The 11,501-nt window shown below is 36.4% G+C and overlaps 1 pseudogene; it reads right to left on the bottom strand.

Moving 5' to 3' along the window:
* Window positions 1-5,458: 5,458 nt before the first annotated feature.
* LOC123852261 (U4 spliceosomal RNA) lies at window positions 5,459-5,585 on the bottom strand (annotated as a pseudogene).
* Window positions 5,586-11,501: the final 5,916 nt, after the last annotated feature.

The following is an 11,501-nucleotide window of genomic DNA, read 5'->3' as shown; positions in this document are numbered from 1 at the left end:
ACAAACATGCAGCCACCAGGCACTGGGCCCAGCCTTACACCCCCAGTCATGCTGGCCAGCAGTACCCAGCTGCCACAGACTTCGGGGATCCCACATAGGACTAGTAGCCTGTTTATTTAATGGCAGAAATTTTGCTAAGACTGCCACCCCACCTCCAAGTTCCCTGGAAGGCACACCCCCTCAGAGCTGGCTTGCCTGGGTCCCGCTAACACCACAGAGAGCAAGCACATTTCACAACAGGCAGAGTGTCAGTGCAGACAACTACACTCAAAGGAAAAGTGACTCTGACACAAAATCAGGACATAAAGAACAAACATAGGATATCCTCCTAAAATGCCAGGTTCTGGTGAACAGGGGACACAGCACTGCAGGGCACTCCAGGACCAATTCTCATAAAGTCAGTGATTTCAAGAGCAGGAAACATAGCTGACTTTCCAACCACAAGAAACAGACACAGAGAGGCAAACAAAATGAGGAGACAGAGGAATTTATTCCAAATGAAAGAACAGGACAAGGCCATGGCCAGAAATCTAAATGAAACATATATAAGTAATATGCCTGATAGAGAATTTAAAACAATGATCATAAGGCTACTTACTGGACTTGAGAAAGGGGTAGAAGGCATGAATGAGACCCTTAACACAGAGATAAGGAATGACACAGCAGAGATAAAGAGCACAATAAATGAAATGAGAAACATACTCAATGGAATGAACAGTAGGCTGGAAGAAGCAGAGGAACCAAAAATGGCCTAGAATGACAGAGTAATGAAAAGAGAATGACAGAGTAATGAGAAGTAATCAAGCTGAACAAAAGAGAGAAAAATGAATTATGCAAAAGAGAACAGAATTAGGGAACTCAGTGACTCCATCAAATGTAATAACATTAGTATAATAGGAGTCCCAGAAGAAGAAGAGAGAGAAAAGGTGGCAGAAAATTTAATTGAAGAAATAATAGTTGAAAACATCCCCAATCTAGGTAAGAAAACAGATATCCAGATTCAGGAGGCATAGAGAACTCCCATCAAAATCAACAAAAGATGACCCACGCCAAGACATATATTATTAAATTGGCAAAATATAGTGATAAAGAAAAAATTTTAAAAAGTAGCAAGAAAGAAGAAGACAGTAACTTAGAAATAAAAATCCATAAGGCTAGCAGGGGATTTTTCAGCAGACACTTTCTAAACCAGAAGGGAGTGGCATGATATATTCAAAGTGCTGATTGGGGAAAATCTACAGGCAAGTATACTCTATATAGCAAGGCTATCATTCAGAATGGAAGAGAGATAAAGAGCTTCCCAGACAATCAAAACTAAAGGAGTTCATGACCACTAAACCAGCCCTGCAAGAAATATTAAAGGGGTATTTTTGAGTGGAAAGGAGAGACCAAATTGACAGTATAGAGGTAGAAAACACAAAAGCAGTAAAAATGAATATATTTCTGTGAACAATCAGTCATGGAACTCATAAAACAAAAGGATGTAAACTATGACAACATATAGCTAAAATGTGGGGAGAAGAGGAGTAAAGAAAGAGTTCAAACTTAAACTATCATCAACCTAATATGGACTGCTATATGCAGAAGAGGTTATATACAAACCTAATGGTAACCATGTATCAACAATAAATATGCAAAAAATAAAAAGAAAGAAATCAACATATCACTAAAGAAAATCAAAAAAACATGAGAGAAAGACAAGAAAGGATCAGAGAAAATCTTCAGAAACAACCACAAAACAAATAATACAATGACAATACATATCTATCAATAATTACTTTAAATATAAATGGACTAAACACCCCAATCAAAAGACAGAGTGACAGAATGGATTAAAAAAAAATCCATCTATATGCTACCTACAAGAGACTCATGACCTAAAGACATCTGCAGGTTGAATGTGAGGTGTTAGAGAAATATCTATCATTCAAATGGATGTCAAAAGAAAGTGTAGCAATTCTTATATTGGACAAAGCAAACTTTAACACAAAGACTGTGACAAGAGACAAAGAAGGACACTATATAATAATAAAGGGGACAATCCAACAACAGGATGTAATTTTTGTAAATATTTATGGACCCCACATGGGAGCAGCCAAATACATAAAACAGTTAACAAATATAAAGGAAATAATCGATAGCAATACCATAATAGTAGGGGATTTTAACAGCCTCACTTACATCAATGGACACATCATCTAAACAGAAAATCAAACAAGGGAACAATGACTTTGAATGATAAACTGGAACAGATGGATTTAATAGACATATTCAGAACACTCCATCCTAAAATAGCAGCATTCACATTCTTTTCGAATGCACATGGTACATTCTCCAGAACAGCTCACATATTAGCCCACAAAATGAGCCTCAACAAATTCAAGAAGATTGAAGTCATGCCATGCATATTTTCTGACCACAATGCTATGAACCTAGAAATCAACCAGAAGAAAAAATCTGGAAAGACCACAAATACATGGAGGTTAAATAACATGCTACCAAACAATGGATGGGTCAACCAGGAAATAAAAAAAGAAATAAAAAATCACACGGAAACAAATGAAAATGAAAACACAACAATGCAAAACCTTTGGGATACAGCAAAAGTGGTTCTAAGAGGAAAGTTTATAGCAATGCAGGTCTCTACCTCAAGAAGCAATTATCTCAAATGAACAACCTAATCTTATACCTAAAGGAGCCAGAACAAGAATGCAAACAAAATGTAAAACCAGCAGAAGGAAGGAAATAAAGATTAGAGCACAAATGACACAGAAACTAAAACAAAACAAAACAAAAAACACATTAATGAAACAAGGTGCTGGTTTTTTGAACAAAAAAAAAAGCAATAAAATTGATAAAGCTCCAGCCAGGTTTCTCAAGAAAAAAAGAGAAAGAACTGAAATAAATCACAAATGAGGGAGGAGAAATAACAACCAGCACCACAGAAATATAATCATGATAATATTATGAAAACCTATATGCCAACAAATTGGACAACCTGGAAGAAATGGAAAAACTAGAAACATATAGCAAACTAGCAAAACTGCAACAGGAAGAAATAGGAAATTTGAACAGGTCAGTTACCAGCAATGAAATTGAATCAGTAATCAAAAAACTCCCAAGAAACAAAAGTCCAGAACCAGATGGTTTCATAGGTGAATTCTACTAAACATTTAAAGAAAGAGCCAAGATGTCCATCAACAGATGAATGGATAAAGAAGATGTGGTATATATATATACAGTGGAATATTATGCAGCCATCAAAAGGAGTGAAATCTTGCCATTTGCAACAACGTGGATGGAACTGGAGGGTATTATGCTGAGCGAAATAAGTCAATCAGAGAAAGACATGTATCATATGACCTCACTGATATGAGGAATTCTTTTTTTTTTTTTTTTTAAGATTTTATTTATTTATTTGAGACAGAGCATGAGAGGGAGGAGGGTCAGAGGGAGAAGCAGACTCCCTGCCGAGCAGGGAGTCCGATGCGGGACTCGATCCCGGGACTCCAGGATCATGACCTGAGCCGAAGGCAGTCGCTTAACCGACTGAGCCACCCAGGCGCCCCACTGATATGAGGAATTCTTAACCTCAGGAAACAAACTGTGTCGCCGGAGTGGTGGGGGGTGGGAAGGATGGGGTGGCTGGGAGATAGACATTGGGGAGGGTATGTGCTATGGTGAGCACTGTGAATTGTGTAAAACTGTTGAATCACAGACCTGTACCTCTGAAACAAATAATACATTATATGTTAAAAAAAAAAAAAAGAAGAAGAAGATAGCAGGAGGGGAAAAATGAAGGGGGGGAATCAGAGGGGGAGATGAATCATGAGAGACTATGGACTCTGAGAAACAAACTGAGGGTTCTAGAGGGGAGGGGGGTGGGAGGATGGGTTAGCCTGGTGATGGGTATTAAAGAGGGCACGTTCTGCATGGAGCACTGGGTGTTATACGCAAACAATGAATCATGGAACACTACATCAAAAACTAATGATATAATGTATGGTGATTAACATAACATAATAATAAAAAAAATAAAGAAGAGTTAATACCTATTCTTCTCAAACTATTCCCCAAAAAAAAATAAAGGAAGGAAAACTTCCAAATTAATTTGATGAGGCCAGTATTTCCTGATGCCAAAACCAGATAATGAAACCACAAAAAAGAGAACTATATGAATATAGATGCAAAAACCACTAATAAAATATTAGCAAACCTAATCCAACAATACATTAAAAATATTCACCATGATCAAGTGGAATTTATTCCTGGGATGGGAGGGTGGTTGAATATTCACAAAGCAATCAACTGGATATGTCACATCAATAAAAGAAAGATTAAAAACTATAAGATCATTGGGGCGCCTGGGTGGCTCAGATGGTTAAGCGTCTGCCTTTGGCTCAGGTCATGATCCCAGAGTCCTGGGATCGAGTCCCGAATAGGGCTCCCTGCTAGGCGGGGAGCCTGCTTCTCCCTCTGCCTCTCTCTCTCTCTCTGACTTTCATGAATAAATAAATTTAAAAAAATTAAAAAAAAAAAACTATAAGATCATTTCAATAGATGCAGAAAAAGCATTCGACAAGGTACATCTGTTCATGATAAAAAACCCTCTGCAAAGTGATTCTAGAGGGACCATATCTCAACTAAATAAAGACCTTGCATGGAAAACCTACAGCTAACATCATACTCAATGGTGAAAAACTGAGAGCTTTCCTCCTAAGGTCACAAACAAGACAAGGATGTCCACTCTACCACTTTTATTCAACATAGTACTGGAAGTCCTAGCCATAGCAATCAGACAACATAAAGAAATAAAAGCACCCAGGTTGGTAAGAAAGAAGTAAAACTTTATTTGCAGATGACAGGATACTATATATAAAACACCCTAAAGATTCTACCAAAAAAACTATTAGAACTGAAAGAATTCAGTAAAGTTGCATGATACAAAATCAATCTACAGAAATCTGTTGCTGCACAAATAATGAAGCAGCAGAAAGCGAAATTCAGAAAACAATTTACAATTGCACCCAAAACAATAAAATGTGTAAGAATAAACCTAACCAAAGAGGTGAAAGACCTGTACTCCGAACAGATTTGTTCACCAAAGTTGTAAGTATTATACCAGAATTAAAATGGAAACTTAAAAAAAGTGTACATCAATTAATACTTATAACTTTGGTGAACATATCTGTTCAACTCCTAGTATTTTTATTTATTAGTTTTGTAGATTGCATATCAACTTACAGAGAACTGATAATTGGTCATCTATTATCAAATTGAGTATTGCACATACAGAAATGCACAATGATATCGATGATGATGATGATGATGATGATGATGCTAAAAAGTAGCCTTAAAATAATCTCACATTTTAAAATAATAATATTACCTGAAATTATAATAATAAACAATTGTGGCAAATTTCTACAATGTAATGTTATATACAGCAATTCAAATGAACAAATTAGATACCTCAAAAAGTTGTAAAAATATAGCATTATAGCATTTATATAAAACTTAACAATTAGCAATAATCGCGCCTCGGATAAACCTCATTGGCTACGATACTGCCACTGTGCAAAGCTATATATAAAACTTAACAAAATACCATTGAGATTGAAAAAGTATGCACAATGGCATAAAAATGAACCAACTCGTCATACATGCCACAACAAGGTCAAATCTAAAAAACGTGAAAAGGCTCACATAAGAATTTGTGCAAAATTATTTTGTTTATATGAAGTTCTAGAAGAGGCAAGTGGTTGTTGGTGACAGAAAACAGATCAGTGGTTACGGGGCAAAGGTGAACCAAATGGAAAAGGACATGAGGAAAGTTTTGGAGGGTAATGAAAGTGTTTCTTTTCTTCACTGAGGTGGTGGTCACATTTGTCATCAGTCTTAAAATCTGTACATTTATAATTGTATGTAGTTTGTCCTCAACAAACTTTATTAGAAACAAACAAAAATTATAGTGATGATGATGATGATAAAATAATAATAATAATAATAATAATAATAATAATAATAATAATAGCCTTAAAGTATTCCCAGATATCCTCAGTAGCAGGTAAAGGAGTGCTGAATTAAAAAAAAAAAATGTCTTAAACAGTGATAACTTTTTGTAATGGGAGCAGAGGCTCCAAGCAAACCAGTTTTGTAGGGCAGACTGCATGTACCTATATCAACCCTGTATGTTTGATTTTAAAAAGTCATATCACTTTGCAGTTACATCCCATGAGCTCTTCCCACATTTCATCTATCAACTGTATTTACTGCCATGTCAATCTGTACAACTTCTCTTTTCTATTTCTGGGCCAATGACTGCTCCTGGAGTACCTCTTGAATCTCCCTATCCTTATCCAAAATAGCATTCACTGTGAAGACACTGGTGCTATTCTGAGGATACATTTTTCTCAAATTATAATTAATTGCTTTCCACTTGTGGCCTTGACCTATTGCACAATGAGAAGTCTCACTTTTGTTTTGTTTATTGATTATCCACACCCCACCTCTTACTCTACAGACCTGGATAGGTCTCATGCTATGCTTTCTTTCATACAGTCCCTGTAACTCACGAGCCTTGGACTCAGATAAACACTTCTCTAGTGAGACAGAATGTCACCTTCCCTCAACTGTCACATACTTTGTACTTGATAAGAGTTTGTTCCCAACTCCAACACAAATAGTTAAGTGAGGCAACAGATCTCATGCTCTCCCTGAAGTGTGGAAATGGTGAGGGGATGGACAGCTGGCTGGGAACAGGTTTCAAAATAATCCTCCTGGAAGGTAATGCCATGAGCCATTCTGAGGTTCCCATCAGTTATTGACACAGACTTTAATTTTATCAATGGCCTTAATATACTTTGAAGGTTTTTTTAAATATACATTTTAAAAATATTTCAAACATACACAAAATTAGGGTAGTACAATGAAGTTTCATATATCCATTATCCAGATTCAAAATTTTAGAGTTTGGTACATTTACTGTATTTATCATAAAAAAGATTTAAATCCATTTTTATTCATCTCGCATTCCTCTCCTACATATTTCACCATATTTCCCTAAAAATTGTGGACTTTCTTTTTTAAATATCACCACTGTGCAATTACTAAACCTAACCAGCAATTTCTTGGTATTATCTAGTACCCAGCCCACAATCACTTATTCCTCATAGTCTCAAAATGTCATTTTTTTCAGTTTATGTGATTAAACCAGGATCCAATCACACTCCATAGGTCCATACATTTCTTTTGGTTGCCATTCTCTCTCAATCTAGAGCAGTACTTTCTATTCTTCTATTTTGTCTGTACACCATTGGCTTATAGACACTTGGGCCACTGCCCTGTAGATCATACCACATCCAGAACTCTCTGCTTCCTTATGGGTATCTAACTTGTTTCTCTGTCTCCTGTATTTCCTGTGTATTTGAGGTTTGATTAGATTTAGATTTCTGTTTTCAACCATCCTTTGCTGGTGCAGTGTGCTTCTCCAGTACAAAGCCCAACAGAAGGCACACTCATGAGTTGTGCCACATCTAGTGATGCTAAGTGGAATCATTATCATTAGGTTCAGGTGACTATCATTGGGTTCAGGTGGAGAAGGTGGCTTTCTCTCTTTTTTGAGTATTTAAAAAATATATACATATGGTTTTTTCAGTGTGTTTCAATAAGCTGCATTCAATATTCATCTTGTTCCAACTGTCCCATTTTTGGTCATCTTATTTTTTTATTTATTTTTTGTGGTCTTCTTATTGGCATCTATATCCCTTCCATATGCCATATACAGTCTCTAATTTCTTCCTTGTTTTCCAATACAACAGGACCCAGCATTATTTTGTATTATTTCCTGCCCTAACCCTAGAATCACCATTTCTCCAAGGACCCTGGTTCTTTCAGTAGTGAATGGTATTTAGGAACCCCCATCAGGGCACTGGGTGTGCATGTTGTTATTGTCTGTCTGCTAAGCTTTTCAATAGATAGTGCTTTTGTAGGTTGAAGATGTATTAGCTCTTGGTCATGGTATAAACTGCATTTTTCCTCAGTTCATCATTTTCATTTTATTTCTCATAAGGTGTATTTTTTTTCTTATGATAGTAAATATTATAAATATAAATTTTAAAACTATAGTTAAATTTATCATATTTTGTGTATTACTTCTGGATTTTATCATAATTAGAAAGATTTTCCCACCATTGAGTTACAAAGGATTCCACTTTTTATGCTCAGATCTTGAATCGCATGGCATTTGCTGTGGATTATGGTATGGCATGTGAACTGAATTTTATCTTATTTTAATGGCTAGCCAGTTTTCTCAGTACCATTTTTTATTTTTATATTTTTTAAGATTTTATTTATTTGAGAGAGAGAGAGCACAAGAGCAAGAGCACAAGTAGGGGGGTAGGTGTAGAGGGAAGGGGAGAAGCAGACTCCCTGCTGAGTAGGGATAGGGAGCCCCACACCGGGCTCTATCCCAGGACCTTGGGATCATTACCTGAGCCGAAGGCAGATGCTTAACTGACTAAGCCACACAGGCACCCTTAAATACCTTTTTTTAAAAAACGTAATCTCCTCCCAACTGATTTAGATCACATTCTTGTTCATATTTTCTATTTCATATCTATCTGGGTCTATTTCTAAATACTCTATTATGTTTCTTTTGTTTTTCTGAATTTTTTTTATTTTTATTTTTTATTTTAAGTAGGCTCCATGTTCAATGGGGGCTTGAACTCATGACCCTGAGATCAAGAGTTGCATGCTTTACCAACTGAGCCAACCAGGTGCCTTTGTTCCTTTTGTCTTTCCAGTCATCTTTCAAATCAGACTATTAATTAAACAGGATTTATAATGTGCTTTAATATCTATGTATTAGATCCCTACACTGTACATTTGTTGTAGCATGTTTCTGGTTGATTATTGTTTAATATAAACTTTATCTTCACTTTGTCAACCCCTCCAGAAAAAGTCATTGCTCTTTTTATGTTAATTTTACAAATTTGTTTAAGTGGGGGCGTCTGGGTGGCTCAGATGGTTAAGCGTCTGCCTTCAGCTCAGGTCATGATCCCAGGGTCCTGGGATTAAGCCTGGCATCAGACTCCTTGCTCAGAGGGGAGCCTGATTCTCCCTCTCTCTCTGCCACTCCCCCTGCTTGTGCTCACTCTCTGTCAAATAAATAAATAAAATCTTTAAAAAAAAATTTGTTTAAGTGGCATTTATATGATGTTGAGAATTCCCCTTTAAAGGATGTCTTTTCACTTTTCTCACATAAATTTTCGACATTTTTTTATTCATTTATGCCTAGGTATTTTAACTTTTTTTTTACGATTTTATTTATTTATTTGACAGAAGGGGCGTTGGGGAGAGCACAAGCAGGGAGAGCAGCAGGCAGAGAGAGAGGGAGAAGCAGACTCCCCACTGAGCAGGGAGCCCGACGTGGGGCTCGATCCCAGGACCCTGGGATCATGACCTGCGCCAAAGGCAGACGCTTAACTGAGTGAGCCACCCAGGTGCACCTTAACTTTCTAGTTGCCTAATGTGAAGGAAGCCTTCTATGCTGTATCCACTAACTGGTTCTTATCTATGTATATGAAAGATATTGATTTTTGTATGTTAATCTGTATCCTGATATTTGTCCACTGACTCTCTTGGGTATCATTCAAATGCTTTCATTCAAAATAGTGTCAGGATGTCTCTATCCAAGTTACTATGAAAAAAGCAAAGATGCATTATGCCTGTAAATAATGCTTGGCATACATTCAACATCTGATAATTCTTTAGCTAAGATTGTTAATTTTTGTTTATTAATTTATTATTATAAGGCAGAAAGTGGAAAGTGCTATTGAATTTGAGAGGAGGGAAAAATTATCTGCAGCTGAGGGGACTGGGGCTGACTCTAGTCAGTGGCATTGCACGCAGACTCAGCTGGATGGGAGACCTATGGGGAGGGTATGATGCAGAGCAGGGGATCACAGAGAAAGGGGAATTTGTCAACTGCTGAGAATAAAGAAGATTTCCTCAAAGCTAAAGGCAAAAATCAAAATAGGATGGCAAATATTATGAAATGTTTGTATTTACACTATTGCCACAGCAGTTGTTGGATTCACTCTGAGGACAGTGTGTCTGTCCACATATAAGCCATTTGGCATTCAAAAGAATGAAGTACTACACTCTTGATAGTACATTCAAGGCAGCTGGCAAAAAGTGATCTTCTTATAGGCACCAGCTCTCTCTTTACAGCAGTTTTTTTTTTGTCATGCGTGCTATGTTTTACAGAAAATAGCTGAGAATCAGTTAGTGTTAAAGTTAACCCAATACTATAAGGGAGTGCAGATAATACTCTATACTCCATTAGAATTGTGTCAGTAGTTGCTCTCAGAGAGCAATTCTGTTCAGAATTCTGTAAAATAGCAAGACTGCATTGAACTAACCCTGCTGCCTCCCTGATATTAGGATATTGGCTTTGTAAAATTTCACTATGGAGCTGGGTTGCCAGATGAAAGATTCATATGAAAAATGTGGTAGCTGACAATGTAGTTCATCTGAAACCAACTTGAGGAGCACTTTACTAACTTCTACATTTTGTAATGGGTTAGTGGGACTCTGGCACCAGATTTCAGTGTCAGAATTTTGTTTCATTCATTTCTTAGCCTTGTGGTCTTTGACAAATTAACACCATGTTATCTAAGTTTCTTTGGCTGTGAAATGGGAATTGTAAAGTACCCATTCATAATGTCATTGTGGTATTAAAATTTAGAACATCCTGGTAGACAATAAAAGTTCAACAATAATTGCATATTGTTCTAGCACCTGGTGAACTTATATTGTCGATTCACCTACTTTGGGAGTGATATTAGCACTGGAACATCTCTAGGACCTCATTTAGTATGCGATATGTTCAATTTTTATGTCCAATGAACTGGTGGTAGCTAACTAGAACAAAATATTCAGAGGACTCTGAAGCTACATTTGGATAGGACAAGAAAGAATAATGCTACTGATTCATTTTGTCTCTGGCAAATAGGCAAAATGAATGTTATAGAACTGCCATTGCTATAGTCAAATATCATAGTCAACTTGGCAGCACTTCTAGATGTACATACTGTTTAAGTCAGAGTTAATTCTCACTTTAGATTTTAAAAGGTTCCATAGAATCATTATAACAGTATATTTGATATTAGAGTATGAAAATTATCTTTGCATTCACTAGATTTGTGCCTTCAGGAGAAATTGAATTTTGAGTTTATGTATATTATAACCAAAATTCATTTTGTACTTCTCATTTATTGGGTTTGAGTCAGATATACAGAAATGTGCAGTATTTTAGTTGGGATTAAATGAAATACACCCCCACATGCATACACATACATATCTGGAAAGTAATGACAGAAGTGAAATGATTGGAATTTTTATTTGTTGCCAACTTTGTTGACTCAATAAAGCTTTGTCCACTTATCGCTAAGAGTCATACATCATGTATGTAGAAGTGAGCAAAATGAACATAGTCC

Source organism: Mirounga angustirostris, unplaced genomic scaffold, assembly GCF_029215605.1.
Source record: "Mirounga angustirostris isolate CCGP_5_RB_7025 unplaced genomic scaffold, mMirAng1.0.hap1 SCAF_10, whole genome shotgun sequence".
In the NCBI taxonomy this organism is placed as follows: domain Eukaryota; kingdom Metazoa; phylum Chordata; class Mammalia; order Carnivora; family Phocidae; genus Mirounga; species Mirounga angustirostris.
This window is presented reverse-complemented; position numbering and strand designations above follow the sequence as displayed.